This window comes from Catharus ustulatus, chromosome 3, assembly GCF_009819885.2.
Source record: "Catharus ustulatus isolate bCatUst1 chromosome 3, bCatUst1.pri.v2, whole genome shotgun sequence".
NCBI classification, from domain to species: Eukaryota; Metazoa; Chordata; class Aves; order Passeriformes; family Turdidae; genus Catharus; species Catharus ustulatus.
Window position 1 is genome coordinate 14863511 of NC_046223.1, and position 17438 is coordinate 14880948.

Below are 17438 nucleotides of genomic sequence, written 5' to 3' on the forward strand. Positions count from 1 at the left end.
ACAAGATAAAATCAGAAATATGTGGGGCTTTTATGTGTGTATATATAGGGGTATATTCAATGTAAAAGCAGGGCTACATTTTCTCACACATCTCATAGCTTAGCTGGTTTTTTTGCTAACTTGCTGCATTAAGTTGTCAGACTCAGGCAAGTAATGAGTTGCTTCATTTGACGTATAATGAATACTTGGCTTAAATTATTTTTTTTTCTGACAACAAAATACTTAGCTGAGAAAATTTAGTACAACAAAGTTCATGCAAGAACAGGTTTTTCAGTATTCTCTTATGCAATTTAGAGTAGTTGGCCTTTAATTAAGAAGCCTCCCAGTGGTGCACATTACTATAAAAATAACCAATACTTTTAACATTTGTTCATCATAATCACCACTGAGTTTGCTAGTTCTGTGTATTTAAAATAATTGTAAAAGGTTTTCCAATACCTCTAACTGAATGTACTTTTTATATACTATAAAGGCCTTTAGCAGCAAGTCCTTAGTGACTTTTTGTTCAGTTACCATGGTAACTTTGGACTTTCTTTAGTGTGGAAAGAAGCGTTCTTTTTTTCACTATCAAGGAAAAAAACTGTTTGGATTTGAGCAAGAAGGAAAAATGGACATAGTTTATCAGATGAGCTTGTATATTTTAACAAGTATTTTTAGAATACATTTTTTTATTATTATTTAGGTATCTAAAAATTACTGAAGTGAAGAGGAAGCAACTAATTTAATGAAAATTTAATAAAAATTAAGAAAGCTCATAACCAGGGAGTACTATATATATAGGGTTTTTGGTTTTGGTATACATATATACAAATGGGAATTATATTGTATTCATATAATTGATTAAAGTTCTAATGTTATCTTTGTATTGTGATCCAGCTCAGATCCTGGAGAATTTAAAGAAAAAGAAACCCAAAACTTAATGAGGCTTGTATTAGAGCTTTGCATTATTAAACCTCTTATTTTCATGTGAAGGATATGAGTGTAAGTGTAAGACTTGAGTAGAGTAGAAATGTCTAAGAATCCCTTGAATGCTGGGTCTTGTTATGGGAAAATGTTTAATGTAATTTAGGAAACAAATATTCTTGTAGGCACATTGCTTAAAAATAATACAAAGAGATACTTGAGCTATTCATGGTCTTTAACATCAAGCATCTTTATTTACATTAACTTGAGAAAATGTTGATAGAAGGATTCCTTTGTATTTTTTTTTTACTGTTTGGGTCAAAAAGATTTATATCTGGTAATTTGGAATTACCTTTGTGATGGTTATCAAGTCAATATGTTGGTAAGCAATTAAAATGTATAATCAAAAATGAGCACAGGACCAAATCCCTGCCTTGGTACTGCAAAGACAAAGCTTTCATTAATTTCTGCTTGCCTTTATTATATTAAACATTTTTTTAATATTCACTTGATGAAAGCCAGATTGCTTCTAATTACAACACAGGTGTTTTGTGATTCTATAATAGAAAATACTCTGATGTAACCTCCCGCTCCATTGCTTGAAAAGTTTGTGTAGACAGCAAAGATCCAGTATTTTTACCAAGGTCAGGCAAGTTCACCCCATCAAGTTTCTCCACATTTTGTTTTCTCTTCAAAATTATTTAAAATATGAGTTGCATTTTTGTCAATCTTGTTGCTAATGGAAAATAAGAAAAATATTGGCTAAGATGGGGATAATTAAAAAAGAAACAGTAGGCATTTTTCCTTGCTGAATGATACAAAACCGTGGTTTTTTTGTGAAGGATAGCTGATCAGAAACACCTCTATTGTCTATTAGGGAGAAGGTCAAACCTTAATTTTCAGTGATTGATATGGTCTTATATAGGCCATCTTTGTTCCAAATAAACTATTTTGGGATTGAATATTATTGTTCTAATACAGTGTGGAATGTACCTCATCCTGTCCTGCAGCAGAAAAAAAAAGAGTTGTTGATTGGGTTTTTTTTCCCCCAATGTTATCCTATGATGGCAGTCTAGATAAATATAATAATATTTTTTTTAATTTAATAAATGCCAGTCTTACTTCAAAAGCCTTGAATTTGTGGATGATAATGTTTGGCTGAGACACAAGCTTTTGTTGCTAAAAGGAGCCACACTTTCAGATTCTTTTGAGGAACAAGACATCTACTTAAGGAAAAAGACACAAAATTAGGATTAGATTTTAAAATTAGTTTTAGTGTGTAGCCTTTTGTTACACAGACTAAATATTTGTACACAAAATACTTAGATACAACTAATGCCTACATCTCACTTCAGAGTAGATTGCGTCAGCTTCTGGGATATAATAAATCCGCTGGGCCCAATGTCTGAATTAACATAATAATTAAAGTTTCAGCACATTGTTGTAGGTCACAGTAAGAAAATGTTTAATCTTTCTGCATGCATCTGTGTACATTCAAGGCATTGGGAGGTCTACAGAGACTGAATTAAATTTAAGTGTATCAGAAATGAGCAGGGTGTTTTAAGAAAAATGTGAAAAAGATTTAACTTTGTTGAGAGCTGTTCATAATTGGTTTTGTTCTGACAATAAAAGATACAGAAAAATTGGGTCACTACTCAAGTTACAGCTCAATTAATGAGAGAAAGCTGTGGGTATATAGCAACCAAAATACAGAATTATCCTGCACCTGCCCACTTGAGGATTTGGGGTTTGTTTGGTCCATAAATCATTGTCTGTGGTCAGCTGTGCCTATAGGAAAAAGCAAGTGCTGGGCTGGAGTGAGGAAGCATAGGATGGAGTAGATCATCTGAAAGTTACTCCACAAAACTAGTAGAGTGTTAAGAGAGTGTTACAAACATAATTCTAGGCTTGAAAAGTTGATGACATTGAGAGGAAGATTTAATGTCGTTTTATGAGTCTGGAGAGAAGCCGAGAAATATTAAAAGTTGTCTTCTCCTGACACTACTCACTAGCCAGGGAGAAATATCTGGATGCTGATTATGGCACCACCAGAAATGGGACAAGGTGCAACTTGTCTTGAAACCAGTTTGGAAATCCATGGTAAATTCCTGAGTTTTAATAGAATCTTTAGCTGTAGTTTCCCGTTATTCTGGAGCAGGTCTTTGCTAATACAGGAGTAAATGGATTTAGTAATTTAATGATTAATTCCCTGTGCTAGGCATCCACTTGACAAAAGAGCCACAACAGGGTGGGTGAAGAAAAAGTTCTGTTAGTGTTACTGTATTCTGAGGAGCCAGGGCCGGCTACTGTTCAGTTTTAATTTGTGCTTGCACAAAAAGCCCCAAAACGTGGATGAGGATAGAAAATAAAAATGGGAAGCCTGAAGCTGCTTAAATTAGTCTGTTTTTAGTACAGCAGCACAGCAAAGTTGCTTATTAACTCAATATTGGAGAGTCGGGAAATGACTGAGAGGGATTGTAGCAGGAAAAACAAGAGCTGCAGGAGCTACCCTTGGATACATCAAACATTCCTAATTTCATGGCTAACAGACTGATGAATGTTGCCTGCTTTTGCTTATGAGATGGAAATACTTCAGTGTGCATATTGTCTCCATAGCCCCAGACTAAAGTACAAACAAATAATCCTTGAATAATAAAATAATCAAATTATCCTTCAGTTATATTGTGGTTTACCTCCAGATTTCAGTTTAGGAATCCAATGAAAATGAACTCGAGTAGAAGTGAATTAAGAAAGAATAGACTGCTAGTCTGCAAATTTCTAATTTAATGACAAGCAGAATTCTTAATGATGCACATACCTTTAATTTTAAACCATTTACATCTGTACTGTTTCATTTAAGTACTGTGATATAATGTTACCTCAACAATGGAACTGATGGCAGGATTCTAAAATACTTTAAACACAGCTTCCTATTAGTTTTGAACCCAAACCCCTGGGAAATCTGTAAGGTGTTGGAACCTTGGGGAGAAATAGAGACAATAATTGCAAAATTATTTCTTCACAGATGCAGTAATTCTGTTTTCCTGAAAGTTCACAAAGGTTTAAGTAATTTTGTGAACATAATAACTGACCTGGTGGTTCTGTGATGAATACTGGTGTGTTTTGTCAAGAACTCTTCAATTTTAATTAATTTGAAAAGTATCCAAAGTAGTAATCAAGTGACTTTAGAAGTGCAATGGCATGTATTCAGAATCAAATGTCTTGTGTATCATGCATAAAGGGCTTTACTTATTTTCTCAGGGTGCTATAAAGTGAAGAGGGACTTTAGGAAAATAAAACTATATTCAGCAATGCAAAGAAAACAGTAGGGTTGTAGAAGAAGGCTGAATTAACAGCCTGTGTAACTCAGAATGCAGGCATTCTCTGTATATTGATCCTTTCAGTCTGGCTACTGCACGATGGCGTTTTCCTAATGCAATAAATGCAAAACCTAACCAGCCTCTGGGGCTGTGTGTCTGAACAGCTGATGGTTAATTACAGGGCACCCATGAGACACAGGTGGGAGAGAAAAAAAATGGAGGCTGTAGGTAAGAGCATTCGTGTTCAATTTATGATTTGAAACAAACTTTTACTTCCTTTATGCTGTAGAGGGAATTTTTTTCCTCTGAGGGGAAAATAAGAGGTTTATTATATTGAAAATTTTCACAGAATTTGTTCTATGCTGTAGTATTTGTGTGTGAATAGTCAATCTGGTTGTAGTCCTTGCTCCTGATTCCTGTGTGGTTTAGTGTGGGACCAGCAGTCATGCTCAAGCTGTGCAGGAGGAACCAGCCTGTGGATCCTGCTGTTGTTGACACAGTCTTCAGTCTTGCATTTTTTTTTCCATGTCGGTTAGGAGATAGGAATTTGTGAAAAATATATGTCAGTTGCCAGAACATTTGGTGAAGGATACAGGCTGGGTTGCCTTTTTCCCTGCCCTCTCGAGTCATGGCTTAGTGAAATACCAGAAGTTGTGGTGAACACAATCTTAGTGCCTTGAAATGTAGAGAAACTTCAGACCCTGAATACAGATCAGATTCTTGAAAAAGGAAGAGCACCCAAACCTGAAATTTATGTAATGCGCTTGTCAGTAGAGTGTCGCAGCTTTTCTCTTTGGATTATCCTTTGTAAGATATGTTAAATTATTTTTTCTGTTGTGTTTTCTTCTGTGAGTATTCTTTGGATTATTACAGTCTTGTTTCTATTTCATATCCGTAGGGCAGAAGGCTGTAAATAATGCTAAGCTCCTAGGCAGTAATAATAAATATTGAAGTATTTTAAGTAGTTATTTTTGACAAGTTCCTGGAGAGGTGAAATTACTTCTTAATATCTAATGTTTCTAAAATGAGACAGTATCACTGACAGTGTCACTCTATCTCCATCTTTTTTCTACCCTTTCCATTACCTGAGAAATGAGTTGCTAAGTTGTATGTTAGATCCATGCAATGATGCAAATAAGTCACATTATCTATGACACTCTTAAGTATGACACCTTCTTAGACATATTTATTGCATATGTACCAATACCAGTGATGCAAATGTGCTGTCTTCAGTGGAATTTACCAGCAGACAACTTGGCCCTGTCATGACAGCAAATCTTTCCTCCAAAATATCAATACAGCACTAGAGCCCAATTATTTTTATACTCTGCTAATCTTCTTTTGCTTTTACAGTGTTCCTGCAGGCTTCTATAAAAAGACTATTGGTAATCTCAGTAGGGAGGCCTCCTTATCAAGCAGTTTGAAAGACTTATGACTTCGGAAAAAATAAGGAGGTAATACTGAGCTAATGGAGAAGACTAGTCAGTCTTCAAAAAACTAAATGTGAAGCTTATATAATACTGATTATTTTGCTACTTGCAAAAGTAGAAAGTTTGCAGAAGTTTTCTTGGATTTCCACAGATTTGATAATAAGACTTGGAGAGAGTTAGAAATCTTTTATATTTCTAAAATACATGCCTAAAATGATCCTTTAAATATGAATCTAGACATAGCTCTTTTTATATAGTCGTAGTTGATAATAAATCAATGCACATATAGTTTTAAAGCTATGGTCAGGCCAAGAAACCTGCTAATCAATTTTTGGAAGTCTCATTTGAAAGAAAAATCGGTATCAAGAGTAGATCTTAAAAACCTTGTTTTGTTATAGCTTACTTGGAAGTATGTTAGAACATTTGTAAACTCCTTTTAAGAGTGAATGTTGCCAAGCCCTGGTATTTATTGAAAAGGAGAGTAAGAGATACTGTGGAGAAGGACCTGGGGTCCTGGTGGACAACAAGCTGTCCATGGGTCAGAACTGTGTCCTGGTGACCAAGAAGGCCAATGGGAAGAGCATTGCCAGCAGGTAAGGGAGGTGATCCTGCCCCTCTACTCAGCCCTGGTGAGGCACCTCTGGAGTGCTGTGTCCTTTTCTGGGCTCCTCAGGACAAGAAAGACAAGGAGCTGCTGGAGCTGGTGCAGTGGAGGGCTGCAGAGATGATCAAGGAGCATCTCCCTTCTGGGGAAAGGCTGAGGGAGCTGGGCCTGCTCAGCCCCAAAGAGAGATGGATGAGAACTGATGACTGGAACTTTGTCAGTGTCTCTGAGGGGAGATGTCAGAGGATGGACCAGGCCCTGCTCAATAGGACAAGAGGCAATGGGCAGGAGCTGATGCACTAGAAGTTCCACCTGAATGTGAGGAAGAACTTTGCTGGGCAGCTAACTGTGAACTGGGATGGATTGCTCAGAGAAGGTGTGGAAACTCCCTTGCTGGAAAGATTCCAGAACCATCTGGACACAATCTTGTGCGGTGTACTCTGGGATGACCCTGCTTATGCAGGGAGACCAGACCAAATGTCCCACTGTGGTCCCTTCCAGTTTGACCTATTCTGTGATTCTGTGAAGTGATAGCAAGAATTACCTTGTTTAAAAATGTACAGTTTTTACTGGAAACATGTTAAGGTATCCATCAAATTTCTTTGAATTCTATCCTCCTTTATCATGTTATTGGGGGTAAGCTTTAGACAATCATAGGAAAAGGTGTGGGGGAATGGATTTCACAACTTTAATGTTTCATTGATGTCTTGCTATGTGTCTAAGAAGCTTTTTCATGCTACAGAATTGGAACCTCCATAAGCAGGCTTGTTTCATGAAGTGGCTTTGTAGTGGCAATTACTTATTTCAGTAACACTTTTCTTAAAACTCTTTGTTATGTAGCTGCTACTAGTCCTCTAAAGCTTGATGTAAATTGCATTGAGAGTTATCTGTGATTATTAGCAAAAAATACCTTAGGTATTTTATTTGCAGTCAGATAAATCAGATTTTGAGACTGCCACGTGTGAAATTATCATCTGAATGCCTCTGGCTGTTATTTACACAAAACCCTGTTGTTATATTCAGTAATAAGTTCTTGCTTGTGTGGATGCTCTTTCCTCAACATCTCCTGTGTTCTGAAATACTATGATCTAAATCTTGATTTGGGGTAGGAAGAAGAAGGGGTATGAAAAGCAGCTATATCCTGTCAAACCATTACAAAAATAATGGTAGTTTTGCCTTTTTCTTTATTGTCTTGGAAATTGAGAATTAATTTAAGAACAAACAATAGTGCCAGAAAAGCAAAAAATAGCTAAAATACATTTGTGTAGAATATCATCTGTCACACTTCTGTAGATTACACGAAGCTTTAGTGTGTTTTCCAGAATAAAATTTGTTAAATTAATTTGAATTCAGTTTGCCTTTCCCCCTATCCTTAACATCCTACTTTAATATATTCTTTTATCTGGCTGCTGCACACAAAATACAAATGGAGGTGTGGGGGTTTTTTTATTATTAGGGCTTATTCTGATCTCCAGATGTGATTGGGGATTTCCAGTGACTGCTGATTAGTGAGAACACTGACCAGCCAACCTTTGCCTCTCAGCAGGAATTGTAGTACAGTAAGAAAGGTCTCTTAAGGAGAAAAACTAAGATACAGGGAAGAAGAGATTGGAGGACAGCATTGAAACAAACAGGAAAAAACCTGAAGGTAGTAGGTCAAAACCTTTGCACTGTTATAACCATCAAGGTGAGTTGTAAAGTCCTTTTGAGTGTTTCATCTGAATTTTTACATAGGCATTTCCTGATTCTGGATTTGCCCCTCAATGTTTCTTCCCATGCATATGCAGGTGGTTGCAGTTCTGTGTAAATACCTATGGGTGCTTTTCTCTGTAAAGTACAGACAGCTTTTTTTATTGCCATGACCTTGACCAGAATCCCTGTTATACAAATATTTACTAATATTTTTTTTTTCAATTTGTCACCGTTTTAAAATACACTGGGGTTTTTTTTAGTTTTTTGGGGTTTTTTAAACTGTGGACACAGCTGATTCTTCTTTGCAGACCAGAATGTTGTCTGTTCTCAACCCAATCCACTAAAGGTCTGTGCTATGCTCATCAATTAAATGTTTCTGTTGTTCTTAGTGCTTTGTCCATCAGTTACAGTCGTAAAGGTAAAATATTAGTCATTTTAGTGATCATTAATCAATTTAACATTTGGAGGAAGGTTCTCTGAATTTTTAATGTAGTTTATTAGATATTAGAGTTCAATACCAATTATTCAAATTAACTTAAATTGGCACTATTCTTTTGCTCACTAAATGAAAATTCTTCCACATTTGTCATTCTCTGGAAGAAAAAACTTTCCAAAAACATTATATTGAATTTCTTATAACTCATACTTTAGTTTTTAATAATAACATTTCTGATCCTGTAGCTCATTTGAATACCTGATCTAGGTACTGATGATGGCTGAAGATAATTCTGGGGTACCAAAAGAAATATCAAATGCATCGCAAGAAGGCATATTTATCCTGATACTACTTCTTATATGGAGCCTTATGTTAAAAATACACTTTTGAATTATTTTCCATGTGATGAAATGAGCTCAAAGAGTATTTTTGACCCATGATCTGCAGGTCTTTGAGAAGTTTTGAGCTTCTATATCCAGAATTAATCAATAAAAAAGATCTCTTTTACTCTTTTGTAGCTGACATAGTAATTCCTTTCACTTTATTTGAGGGTTGCAAAGAGATGTTAGGCATGGCTTCTTTGGATCACATATTTCTAGTGTAGCAACAGGCCATTGGCACATCGCTCTGTTCATTATTTTCAACAGCAGATTTCTTCAGCTGAGAGTCCCGCTCCTCAGATCCTCTTTGTTGCTGTAGGCTCCTTTCATAGCATGTATCCCTCCTATGCTCAGTAACTCAAAGATATTTTTTTGTTTTATATATGAAAAGTCTTTCTTAAATGAGAGTATTCTCAACAGGCTGGAAGATGTAATAAAACAACAGTTTTCATATTAAATTTCCCATGTTTATAGGAAGACCAAGAGTCATAAATAACTTCTTCCAAACATATTTTGAAGACTAACACAGAGATCCAACTGACTTTTCCCAAATGTTTCTATGTAGACATTCCTTCAACGATACAGAGGCAGGAAAAAAAAAGTGACGGTTTTGTCAATCCCCTCTGGAAGGTGTTTTGTTTTACCTTTTTCAAATCCATGCTGTATCTCTTTTCACTGAGTTTAATGCTACATATTCCTGTAGTACCTCTCTGAGACAAGTGCTAAACTGGTTTTATAGCGGTGGCTCATCATGTACATAATACTATTGCAGTGGCATTCCCCCTGCATCTCTGGAAAGCTTATTGCTACAAAGGGCTTCTTTTAACAGGAGTTAATTAGGACTAGAAAATTGCTTGTTGTTTTTTATTGCATCTAAACCCCAGGACATGCTGCATTAATCCTCTAGTGCTGTGTGGTGCCATAAGAGAGGTATTCAGCTGATGTCCCAGAAGTTTCTTAATAGCTTTGTAACAGTTCCTTATCAGATCACTTAACTCATTAACTCTTTCTACACATAAAATGTATTAGTTGGGGATTATTTTCTTCCTTGTTCTTTCATTTGAAATGTGTGTTTAAACATAACGCAAAAGCAGTAAAAACAATTTTTCTTGCTTCTCCTATTCCACATTTTTACTTAGGGCAATGAAAAATGAATGCAACTCCTTTGGAAAACACTCAGCCAGCAGTAAGGTTCTACTGTTCCATCAAAGAAGCAGAAAATGGGTTTTTATCTAGGACAAAGACTGCTTTCAATTTTTGCAAGAACAACTGCATTTGTTTTTAGTGCAGCTCTCCTCTATGAGATAGAAGCAAACGAGAGCAATCCCAGGATGCAGCGGAAGAATTTACCTTACCTGTTTCATCACTCAAAGCAAAAGAATTCTAAAACTTGCATTTGCACGAGTTATATACATACAGGGAGTAAAGTTAAAACCACTATTTTTTCTTATAACAACATCACTTTTTCTAGCAGTTCTGTCAGCAATCTGATACTGAAATGTTGCAGTAGAAAGTGGCTTGTAGTGACAATTAATTTGGCTACAACCAAGAGACCCAGCCGAGTTCCATGGGCCAGCCCCTGGGTGGACAAGGATAGGTTATATTCAAACCCAAATAGGATCTTCACCCAATGATATTCCACCCTGGGCTGCACATCTCTCTGGTCAGGGAGCTGGGGGGTCTTAAGGCCACACCAATCAGCTGTCTGGACTAGGGGCTGTTGAATCTCCTCTATAAGAAGAATCTGAACAATAAAAAATGCTGTTGTTGCATGGAAGCTCTAGTGTGTGCATGTCCTCTCTGTCTCTGACCCATGCCCTGTTGTAACACTGAAAGTCTGTGATTCTGATTCTTTGAAAGCTAGAAATCTGCATTTTTCAGATTTAGCTGTAAGGTCAGTGAAAAATGCAGCACAGTTTTTAGCTTGGTGCAGAAACTGAACCCTCTGTTTTTTTGTTGGTATAATTCTACTCTGGTTTCTCAACTTCTTACCAAAATACAGAAATTACTTTAAAGGCATAAATAAAAGTAGTTTCTCCTGTGAATGTAAAATTGATGTGAGAGTATTTGAAATTTTGCAGATTATTCTTAATTTAATGAGAATGCCTTTAAAATCACGATTTCAAACTTTGGGGTTTTGAGTAATTTTTGAGGCATTATCCTTACAGCATAAAGTGCAGGATACTGTAATCTGCTTATTAATGATGCAACTGCTAATTTGAAAAAGGTTCTTTTATTTTCACCTTCTGGCAATTTAGTATTTAATGTACACTAGGATGGCACCGTTCCTTGAAAACTCCTGCTTGCTTTCCTCTCCCTCCCCAATTACAAATCTGCTTTTGAAGTGCATACTCCGTGTGATTAAATAAAAGGACATGAAAATTAGTGAGGAAATTGCATGGTGCAACCATTTTAGTTATGAATTTAAATGGCTGTTTAGCAAAATGGAGTAATTTATCACTTATCTAGTGTTCCCTGCAAGTAATTTATCATAAGAGTAGCAACTATCATAATTTTATTCTCATCTGAGGTGGTGGGAAGGGCTCAGAAGCTCATACTTCAGAGGTTCTTCAATCACTTCTTGTGATTGGCTATTGATTTAATGATTGTGTGTGAAACAAAACAGGAACTGGAAATCTTTCTGAAGTTTCTTTGCATCATGATACCATATCTGACTTAGTTATGCTGTTAAATTTTTTTTGGCAGGTAGTATTTTTCTTTGCACCTCATTTTACTGCAATGGATACTAGTTTTATGTTGGATGCCAGTAGTTCAGATTTTGGTGCCCAGGATCACAGGTGCAGTGTGTTTTTTGAGATAAACCATGTTCTCACAGTACATGCCAGGAACAGCGACTGTGGCAGTCCAAAGCACTTGGTTATAACAACTAACCAAAGTTTTACTTTATCATGTTTTTGAGTGGAACATTTTCTGCTAGAGGAAGCCTTGGATTGGTTCACCAGATCCCTGAATCTGTGGAGTGAACAGACACTTATACAGCCTGGTTTTTGGTGGGGTTTTTGGGTTTTTTTTTTTGTTTGTTTGTTTGCTTGGTTTTTGTGTTGTTTATTTTTCTGTTTTTCAGTTCGTTTTTCATTTTCCAAAAGGATAATTTAAAACAATAATAAGAAGCCCTTGAGAAGTAATTCCACAGTCCTTCAGAATAAATTGCTTATGGTCTTCTCTGGTTTTGTTCTCATGTTAGGCTAGTCATGAATACCTCATAATGAAATTATTCCTTCACAAAGGGAACAGACACAGAAATCTGTACTTACTGGAGAGGGAAGGGAGCATTAAAAAAAAAAAAAAAAAAAAAAAAAAAAACAAAGAAAGGAAAAAACAGGTAGATATTTCCCTGCTGTGAATTTGGAATCATGAATCCGATTTTTTTCTCCAAATTGCTTCCTTGGAATATTCTGTGGAGGCTTGTTTAGAGACCAAGGAGTATAGTTTCAGGAAAGGAAAAGAAAGATTGTGAGAAATAAAGGGAAGCATGGAAGATCCTTCTATTTAAAAAAAAAAAAAAAAGTTATTTGCAAGAAATAGGAACAGAAAACTGCTAAGGTATAACAACAGCAGTACTTGTAAAAATTAACTCAACACTAACTGATAAAGCAGACACTCTGCATTCTCTCAGAATGAATTTCTTAGTCTTTACCATAATTCCATCATTTTTGTTGGTTTCATACTTAAGTCCTTTTTTTTTTGGCTTCTTTGAGTGCCTGTATTTTATTTCTAGATGCATCCTAAGTCATGGTCATCTGATCATCTTTTGTTATGTGATTGGGAAACAAAAACACTCAAATTCAGTTTAACATTTGGAGAACTACTTTATAGCCTCTGTAACTTTTTGTCTTAAGTTCCAGTGAGTGATATATTTAATGGAAGAGTAAAGACTGGCTTCCTAAAAGAGCAGTGTGCTGAGAAACCTTGTGCATGATGCATCTAGAGACCTTTCCAGGTTCAACGGTGCACACCCCTCATGTGGAGAGTATTCCCTTTGTATGGAATGGCAAGCACTTAGTTTGCTATTACTGCAGAAGTGTGCCACAGAAGTAGCAGTTCAGGCTGGTTTTATTTTATCAGTCATTCTTGTTAATGGTTTTGTCTACATGCTGTTTTAGTGTAGTTTTCCTAAGTCGCATTACTTTTTCAGAAAGACTTTATAAGTTTTATAAGCTGATGGTGTAGTGGATAAATGAATTTTAAATTGTTGCGAAATGGAGCACTGAACAGTACATAGACTCTGGTTTGGTGTAAATTATTTATTCAGAACACATTTAATGTTCTGAAGATTGTACAGAAGTAACTTGGCTCTTAGAAGTAAAGTATCAGTGTTGTCAACTTATTTTCTCTTTGACAGTAATTATTTTGGCAGACATAAATTGACAGCACTCTACCAGGTTTTGTTGTGCCATACTAGATAGGTTTGTTACATGGGTTGTGATTTACTCTTGATAGAATTTTATTTCTCTTGTCTATGGCTCCATTATTGTTATTACCTAGTAAGATCAAATCATCTAGTCTTATGCATGTGTTTTAAATCAGGCATGGGCATATTATCAAATTATTATGGATAAAACCAGATCTAGTTTGTGATGTAATACTACCAGTGAGATGGGTGGATGTGTTATAAAACTCAGCATAGAGCTTATATAGGACTACGAAATCTGCTAAGGCCCATGGAAGTATTGCTTCCACATGTTTTATCAAACTAAGGATTAGTTGAACTTCCAAAGAATTGAATACTAAAACTGTTGTTGACTTCAATGCAGCAATGGGTGGCCTAATAGAGCACTTCTCTTGTTTGAATCCTTCCTTCTGTGATTGTACCATTCTAGGTTTGTACATCTCCTGTACTTCTGGATTATCGCTGCCATAATATACAACAATTTGTAGTGCTCAAAATTCAGAATAAAAACAAGTTAAACTCCTTTATGGTGTTCATATTATCTTGTGCTTTTCTATGCAGGTAATTGCATTTTAGTCATTAAATGAAGTGCAACACTTCATACTGGCTGGAATGACTGCTATGCATTTTTAATGGTTTCTCTAAGTGTCATTAAGTGATAATTTGAAAAAATAAACAAACAACCAGCAGTTTACACAACTGGTTATTAATGAAGCCTGTTCTTAATTTGCTTAAAGGATCAACAGAAATTGTGGTATGAAATGTAGCAACAGATTGAGTGGGTTTTTTTACATACAACATTTGAATGTTTTATAGATTTTTTTTTAAATGTCCATTCTAAATACATGCATTCATATAAAGAGTAAAATAGCACATCTTTTTTGATGTTAAAAAGTTGATGCAGGATTGAGTACCAATATTGTTTAGTGGCTTTTCTGTCCTGCGCTGAAACATTTTGACTTATGTGCCTTCTGTTCTATGTGTGCTATAAAGTCTGATTTTCAATGACAAAGCACAAAAAAGATTTGTAACCTGGTTTCCTCTTGGTTTTCCTGAATCTTTGCTAGCCCATGGCAAACCTGTGGGTGTTTCACCTCCTATCTTCTCATTCCAGAGCTGGGCATGGCAAGGCAGATTTGCAGTTGCAGTGCCCAATCATTTCTCAAATATCAAGGCTAGACTGAGGGCAAATACGCCTGAGGTTTCATCCAAGTGATCATAAGAGAGAAGTTTAATTTTTCATGAGGAATTAATTACTCCTATGATGGGAGAAATGTGGAGGTATTTTACCGGTATTCCTGCTTCAAATAATTTATGTAATATTTGCAGTTTGGCCAAGCTGGAATATTGTCGTGGAAGATGATATTTGAATTAATGGCATAGAAACAGCATAAAAATAGAAAATAAAGGATATTTTTGGTTTGTCAGGTTAGCAGAAAAGATAATTTGATAGGAAAAGCATGCAGTTAGTGTCTTAATCCACAATGTTCAAGTATTTTAACCAAAATGTTTCCTCTGAAGTAAAATGCTGTGCTCAGTTTTCATTTTTTTAAGTGAAATTCAGTTTTTAAACAAGTGAATGCTAGTTTGATGTAAATTTAATTATTTGTTCAAAAATTTTAATTTGATGATATTGTGTACCATTGACTATATTATTGAAGCAAAAAGGAATGAGAGAGGGTTCAAAAATTAACAGTGAATTTTGCAAGGGTATTGCTTGAAGAATTACTGAATTTTTTTCTTGGATGAACTGCTTGCTTCTTCAGGTCCTTGTTTAGGAGTAAATTTTTTTAAAGGGCTTGGCACATATTTAAGTTCCATACTTTTTTGTGTCTGTGTGAATGATCTAGTTTTACAGATGCAGTTTACAGTGCATAATGGGGGTACATAAATATTTTTCATGTTGATTCATTTATGTCCTTCAGTTTTTTTGTGGTATAGTAATTAAATACCTGGGACAAAACTACAAATGCCAGGCTGCTGCATCTGTTTTATCATCTCCATTGTAGGTATTCATGCTGCTTTAATATCCCTGTGCAGCAAGCACCCATAGCAAATAAATTTGCTCTTGCGCATTTTATGCTTTTGTTAAATATTCATAAGCTGAGATGAAGGCTGCTGCTTTGAGTGCATTGAAACCCCAGAAAATACATTCTTTGTGAATCCTTTATGCACCATGAACCAAAGTGTTCCTCCTCTACTGAAATGCATCAGGGTCTAGGATATATTGTTATCAGTTGCTACGCAACTGATTCTTGTTTTTAACTGTAAAGAGAGCATAATTGACAAACAGTCATTTTGGGTTTTTACATTGTAGTCTAGTATGATTTGGCTGCTGCCACAAAAAGAAATTCCCACAACCCTCCACAAAAAAACAAAACAAAAAAACCACCAAGAATTCTGCATCAAATCTGAGAGAAAGCACTTCAAGTAAACACAGACTAATAACCACTAATATTATTATTACAAAGAAAAGTTAAAGCAAAATGCAGTCATTTGTCTGATGCCTTATCTGAAGTATTTTGCTGTAGTCTCTGAACTTACTCACCTATCTAAAGAGAAGCATTTTGAATATCCAGGATCAAAGTTAGTGCATAGGCTACAACAGAAGACAAATACACCCAGGGACTTCTCAAAAAACCTGTGTCCTCACGCCTGTTTTTTGGACGTTCTGTCATTCACTTGTCACTTAAATTGACACTGTTATTCCCTTTATCTATATATTTATGCATGTTTTGGTTTTGTTCTGATGGTATCACACTCATATATGCAGCTCTGCCTGGAGATTGATTGTATTCTCAAGAAGGATGAAATTTGACATCCTCAAGTTTTCACACTTCATCCTTAGACTGCATAAAACCTGCATGTTTTCACTGGGATTTCACTAGCTTATTATTAGCTAAACAGACAATTTTTGCCTTTTTGTATCTCTACATTCCATGCACCTCTAGTGTGAGGTCAGTGTACATGCTTGTGTACAAGATTTTAGGGGAAATATAATCTCTGTTTATGTAATCCTTTCTTTTTTGAGATTGAAGGCTCAGCTATTTGCATTTGCAAATACTAGCTTTGTATTGCACATACTAGCTAGTAAAAGTACATCTCAGAAGAAAAAAACAAACCTGTTCATTTACTGATTCATGTTAACTTGCTCTCTGGCACAGCGCTATGTAAAGCTTTAAGGTAGATTCCTAAATGAGTGCCTTGTAGCTTTAGTTTATTCAAGAACTTAGGCAGAGCTACTGGAAGTATCTAGATTACTGATTCTTTTTGGGCTGTATCTTGGTTTGAAAGACAACTGTCTGCTAGAGAAATGGAGAAGGTAAACTCCCTCCATTTCCCTCGAAATGGAGAAAGTAAACTCCATCCCTCTGACTTACTATAATTTTGAAATTAAGAGGCTCTCAGGCAAAGATATGGGGACAGGAATAACAGATCTTTACTAGTATGTACAGCAAGGCAGACAAACAGCAGCAACTCTGGCATTAACCCCCAACAGAACAGAACCCAGTCTCAGCCGTTTTGGCCGCGGGCGCTTTCCCTGGGTGCAGTTCCCGTCACAGCCAGCAGGGGCGCTGGTGGCTCCCGGCCGGGCAGGGCGGGTGTGGTGATTCCCCCGCGCCTGCATGGGGCGCTGTGCCACGGGCTCGGAGCGCGGTGATGGCGGCTGGGCCCGGACGGGAGGGGATGGGGAGAGGCTTTGCCTCACCAGCCCTGGGGCAGTGTCGGGCACGGTGCTCTCGAGCAGGACTCTTGGAAAACAGCAAGCTGAAGCACCAGGATGTCCTGGCAAGGTGGGGGTGCAGGGTCCAGCAGCAGCAGAAGAGGCAGCTCCTGGCTGGGCTATGGCAGTGGTAGCAGTGACCACCTCCTCCACAGCCAAGAGCGAGCGAGAGAACCCTGCTCTCCTTTACCTGCTTCCAGTGTCAGTGTCTCTGTCCCTCCCTCCAAAAGAAACTCCCAAAAATCAGAGGAGTTCCCCCTCCCCTATCCCAAGGACTTAACCATCAGTGCTTTTTAACATGTCAATGGGCAAAATTCCACAGACAAAGAGAAAAAGAAAAAATAAATAAACCCCAACAGAGTGTCAATTTTAGCTAAAATTGAGAAGGAAAAGATCTGTAATTTGAGTAGAATAATGCTTTGGCCTGTACATTCACCTGAATGTTATATATTTAGATGTGTTTCAGATCAGATTGCTTAAATAGCATTAACATAATTGCTGGTGCAGTTTATTTTCTGAGTTTAATCATGTACATTAA

General features: G+C 36.5%; 1 protein-coding gene across 24 annotated transcripts in view; it reads left to right on the forward strand.

Annotated features, from left to right (window-relative positions):
- NRXN1 (neurexin 1) overlaps positions 1–17438 on the forward strand; it is a 682314-nt gene that overhangs the window by 209119 nt on the left and 455757 nt on the right. The gene's annotated exons all lie outside the window — the stretch shown is intronic.